The sequence below is a fragment of the Mus caroli genome, unplaced genomic scaffold (genome assembly GCF_978045245.1).
Source record: "Mus caroli unplaced genomic scaffold, Mus_caroli_1 scaffold_4, whole genome shotgun sequence".
Taxonomy (NCBI): Eukaryota; Metazoa; Chordata; class Mammalia; order Rodentia; family Muridae; genus Mus; species Mus caroli.
Window position 1 is genome coordinate 27547393 of NW_028227259.1, and position 5694 is coordinate 27553086.

The 5694-nt window shown below is 48.2% G+C and overlaps 1 pseudogene; it reads left to right on the forward strand.

Annotated features, from left to right (window-relative positions):
- The first annotated feature begins 886 nt into the window (after window positions 1-886).
- On the forward strand, window positions 887-5273 carry LOC147005084 (chromatin remodeling regulator CECR2 pseudogene; annotated as a pseudogene).
- The last annotated feature ends 421 nt before the right edge of the window (window positions 5274-5694 follow it).

The window sequence follows — 5694 nt, forward strand, 5'->3', positions numbered from 1 at the left end:
CCTATACCTTGCTCAAAAGGAATGTGGGAGGACAACTTGGGTTCCTCTGCATGGATAGAGTGAGGTGAAATCGGCACCGACCAGTCTGAGCAACAGTGCTGAAGCCCTTTATTTCAAGTAAAACACACATTCTCTGTCCTCCTTGAAAGTGCTCCTGTTGAGGCCATGGACCTTGTATAAACATGCTAACATCATGCAGACATCTTTCCTAATGATACAAAGTTCTCTCTGGTAAGGCTTGCCCCCTTACCATATCTGTAGGAAATTTGTTACATGGCAGCCGTCAGTCTATTTCATGCTTTTGCCATAATATGCTTCCAAGTTGTGATGGTTTGTATACTCTTGTACCAGAGAGTGGCACCATTTGGATGGGTAGCATTGTTGGAATAGGTGTGACCTGTTTGCAGTAGGCATGTCACTGTGTGTGTGGGCTTAATATTCTCATCCTAGGTGCCTGGAAATGGGTCTTTTACTAGCAGCCTTTGGGTGAAGATGTGGAACTGTCAGCTCTGCTCGTGCCATGCCTGTGTGGATGCTGCCATGCTTGATGATAATTGACTGAGCCTCTGAACGTGTAAGCCCGCCCCAATGAAATGTTTTTATAAGTCTTGCCCTAGTCATAGTGTCTGTTCCTAGCAGTAAAACCATAACTAAATCAGATGTTGGGACAGCCATTGAGGGAGGGGGCAAGCATGCGGCTGCTTGAGCGAGTTTGCAAGCTACTCCCCCAGTGCACTACCCCTGTCCTGGCCCGCCTCTGCTTGAGCTCTTGCTAAGCTGAGGGAGCTGACATTTGCTGAGTGAGAGGCGCTGCCCCATGGCCAGAGTTGGAGCTAGCAAGCAAGATTGAAGCAAGCAAGAGTGAGTGAGTAATCACAGCAGGGAGATGTGCCCAGAGGAAGGCTGCATGGCCATGCTGGGCGTGCTCTGCTCCTGGTGGGAAGACCCAGCCATCGCACAATTCTGCTTGTTCTTTCACAAGGCGTTATGCCTGCTCAACTTTGAGATCGAGGAGTTAGAGGCAGCTCTTCACAGAGATGACTTGGTATTTATCAGTGATCTGATTGCCTGCCTGCTTCAAGGCTGCTATTAGCGAAGAGGTATCACGTCTCAGACATTCCACAGCTACTTGGAAGATATTGTTAACTAAGGTTGTGAGCTTGAAGAAGGAAAGCCCAATCCTCTGAGAGATCCCAGTTTTCAAACCTTCCTCTGCGTACATGAGTAGAGATCCTGCATCTCCTCTGTGATTACCCGCTTGTTGCAGATGATGTCTTTGATCTTCTCAAGGGTCTGGATGCAGACAGTCTCTGAGTTGAACCTCTAGGTGAAGACAATTCAGGTGCACTGTACTGGTACTTCTATGGGACACAAATGTACAAAGAAGACCTAGTACACGGAAGGTCCAATGGAGAACTCTCCTTGAGTAGGGAAAGTGAAAGGCAAAAAAAAAAAAAAAAAATGTCTCAAATGTTCCAGGAAAAACAGACAAAAGAAGAGGAAGGCCTGAAAAATGAAAAAAAAAAAAAAAAAACAAAAAAAAAACTACAGGAGGAGATTATATCCAGTGAAAAGCAGGAAGAAAACTCCTTGACGTCTGACCTACACAAAAGAAATGGATCCGGAGGGGCAGGCCAAGGTACTTGGTGGATCCTGTGTCTAACAGAAGAATGGAGACAGGTTACTGAGAGCTTCCTGAGAGCCGACCTCTCTCCAAGAGCAGTAACTCTACAAGCTCCTTAGCAGGACTTCCTGCCTGAAATCTGCAACATGATTGCTCAGAAGGGAAAATGTCCACAGGGCACAAAGCCAGAGCTGCAACACAGGTTTATATCTGTCCACCTGCCCATCCAATTCATCAAGCTAGAGGATACTCCCATGCTCACCAAGATAGAAAAACAGAAGCACAGGGGGGAGGAGGAGGAACGACCGATCTTTCTTGCAGTGCAGAAGAAGGAGCAAGATCAGATGTTAAAGGAGGAGAGAATGCAGGAAAAGGAGGAAAAAGGTCAAGGCAGTGGAAGTCTGGGCTAAGAGGAGAAAGCTCAGGGAAGAATGAGCATGGCTATTGGCTAAAGGCAAGGAGCTACCCCCAGAACTTTCCCATTTGGATCTGAATTCTCCTATGAGGGAATGGAAGAAGACCAAGGACCTCTTTTAATTGGATGACGATTTCACAGCCATGTAAAAGTTCTAGATGTGGCGAAGGCTCACAAGAATTCCTGGCCCTTCTTGGAAACTGTGGATGAATCTTATGCCCCCAACTATTACCAGATTATTAAGACCCCCATGGATATTTCAAGCATGGAGAAGAAATTAAATGGAGGTTCATATTGTACCAAGGAGGAATTTGTAAATGTCACGAAGACCATGTTCAAAAATTGCCGAAAATACAATGGTGACAGTAATGAATATACCAAGATGTCTGACAATTTAGAGCAGTGTTTCCATCGGGCCATGACAAAACACTTTCCTGGTGAAGATGGAGACACAGATGAAGAATTTTGGATCAAAGAGGATGAAAAATGCTAAAAAAGAAGGAGTCAGTCTGGTAGAAATAGTGGAAGCCATGTTTGGACTCTCTCAAGAAACACAGAAGTGTACAGCAGGAAACACCCACCAGTAAAGAATGGGGGAAAATCATTGCCCGCAGCACACTAAGCTGCCTCCTCAGGGGACAATCAGAGCAGCAGTTCCATACAACTCCCTCCAGAGGTCGGCACATCAAATGGCCAAGGCTTTTCTTGCCCCCTGCATTGTGGTAGGGTGCCTAGCCACGCATCCCTTTTAAACCAGATGAAGCCAGCAGCACCAGGAACGTTTGGCTCTCTTCAAGGATCAAAACCCATCAACTTACATGGCTCCTCTCGAATTCCAGAGGTGCCCCCAGAGGAGCCCTTGCAACACCCAACCTTTGCTATACAGTCTCCAGTTGGAATTAGTAACCATTGGGGATCCCTGCTCAGTGCTTCAGACCTTTCCAATATGGTGTCACATGTCCCATCCTTACAGCTTGGGCAGATGAATTGTCACAGTCAAGTTGGAAACATGTATCCACCAGCTCCATTCCAGGCAGGATTTATTCCTTCTAGGCATGGTGGGACTCCAGCCCGACCCCCAGACTTTCCTGAAAGGTCTGAAATTCCTCCTGGTCATATTTATCATTCATACAAGTATCTAAATCGAGGACACCCTGCTGTTTGGAATGGGAACCATGGTACTGTAAACCCTGGATGTTTGGGGCCAGTTGAGAAGCCCCACCTGGGTCCAGGACCCTCTCACCACCCTCATACCATTGGTCATGTGATGGATGGCCGAAAGTGATGAGACTACCTATCCCACCAAACCAGTGGACTAAACAGTCAAGCTTTCTACCTCATGGTGTTCCTTCCTCAGGGTATATGCAGCCACCCTGTAAGTCTGATGGACATGGTTTGCAGACACCTCCAACTCCAGCACCAAGTCCTGGATTCAGAGGGCCCTCCCAGGTGCCCCGGGGGGCACAAGTAGGGAATCCATGATGGACAGCCCTGAAATGATTGCCATGAAGCAACTCCCCTCCGGAGTCTTTCCCCCAGGTATGCCTTACCACCCCCCTCCAGCGCACTCCTCCCCAATAACTGGTCCCTCTCCAAAGGTAGCTCATTCGTCATCAGTATGTGTGTCAGAGCCCGAGACTGCATTGGACAACCCTGGGAGTACACAGGAGATGACTGAAACACAAGAGCCTGAGGAAGACCCAAGCCTTTGCCTGGACATGAAGAGAAAGCAGCAAGCATTTGTTCTTCAGAGGGGGTATACCTCAAACAACTACTTCACCCTGCACCTCCCTTGCAAGCCAGCGGTACCAGGCAAAGCTCACCACAAGAAAGGGAAACAGAGGACTTCTGACTCAATAGTGATGCTTCAGACTCTGCAGACACTTCTAACACATCAAAGAACAAGAACACCTGGCCTTTGGACAATAGCTACAGCAGCCCAGCTGTGCAAGGCTGTTTGAGAGACTTCTCCATAGTGGCAGAGATGGGGAATCTACCTGAAAATGAGGTCCTTGGTGAAGCATCTCCCTGTAGGTCAGAGGGGAAGGGCCTTGATGGTAGTGGTCCAGAAAAGCCAATCTGCCCCAGGGGTAAAACATTGCAAGAAGCCATGCTATGCATAGGACCGAATGCTACTACACCTCTTTGCACAGATCCCGGTTGGATGGCTGGCAAGGTGAACCAGTTTTCTCCCTTATACATGCCTGGCATAGAATACTCTAACTCAGCTACACAGTACTCTATGAGTCCAAGTTTGCAAGGCTTGGGCTCTATGATGGGAGGAAAGTCCTCAGGATCACAGCCTCAGTCCTTTCCTCCCAGGGGGTTCCAGGATAATGGTCCCCAACCTGGACTCTTTCCTAGGTACCATCCTCAGCAAGGAATGAGATATACCTACCAGCCTTCTTCTCTGCCTTCCTACCACCCCTATCAGAGGACTCCTCATTATAAATGTCCACAGGGCTTTTCTGATCGGCAGAGATCTCTCCCTTCCCAGAGAAGCCCAAGTGGACCCCCAGAGAGTCACCCTCCATGCTCCCTCTTCCCAGAGAAGAATGTCCTGTCTAGTCTGCAAGGTTGTGAGACACTAAATTCTGCCTTAACTCCTCCAACTCAAATGGATGCAGTGACTGCTAAGGTTGTTCCTCCTGATGGACACAATTCTGGTCCAGAAGAAGAAAAGATGGACGAATCTGTGGAGAGGCCAGAGAGTCCCCCAAAATTCTAGATCTCGACAACCATGATGCAGCTCCCAAGTGGCAGAACTCACTGTCAACCAGTGTCTATCTTTATGGAACTCCACCACCATCTCTGAGTTCAGGAATGACTTTTGGTTCATCTGCTTTCCCACCCCACAGTGTGATGCTGCAGACAGGGTCTCCATACACTCCTCAGTGATCAGCCAGTCATTTTCACCCCAGGGCATACCCATCCTCTGTGCCTGCCCATCCACATCCCCACCCAGTAGCCACCCAACCCAATGGCCTCTCTCCAGAGCGTTCCCTCAACTTCTGTCACAAAGAGGGCCTAGGTCACTTTCAGGCTTCGATGATGGAGCAGACTGGCACTTGAAGCAGATTAAGAGGCACATTTCAAGAAGTACACAGACCAACGGGATTGCAAATGCATCCAGTCCAGTCACAGTCCTTATTCCAAAAGACCTGGGCGCCTGTGGAGTCACCAGAACAGTTGCTGACTCGTAAAATCCCAATACTTCCTCTGGATCAGAGCTAGTCTAGGGAGGACCTAAGCCCTAAGGAAGTGGACGGCTGCTTGTGGAGACCATAAGTCAGGCCTGGCGGATTTGGAGGAATGAATGCTGTACATCTCTGTCCTGTCTTCCGGTTCCACCTCTTCACTGTGAATCAAGCCTTCCTCAGAGCTGAACAGTATAAGCCTTAGGTGCATACTCTTTAGATAACTGGTTGGCCTGTAGCTGGGATCATCTGCACAGCTGACAAACTTACCCACAGCAATATACCTCGAGTTCTTGCTGGCTTCTACAAATCCCAAGACTCTTGTCCAGGGAAAATCAAAAGTGGACATGTAATGCTGGAGTGGTGCCTTTAAACTTTCATGAGCAGCTAATCTCAGGTATATATTTGGTGAAGGGACTACTTTAGTATTAATGTTTTTGGAGCTGGTCCAGTTTACA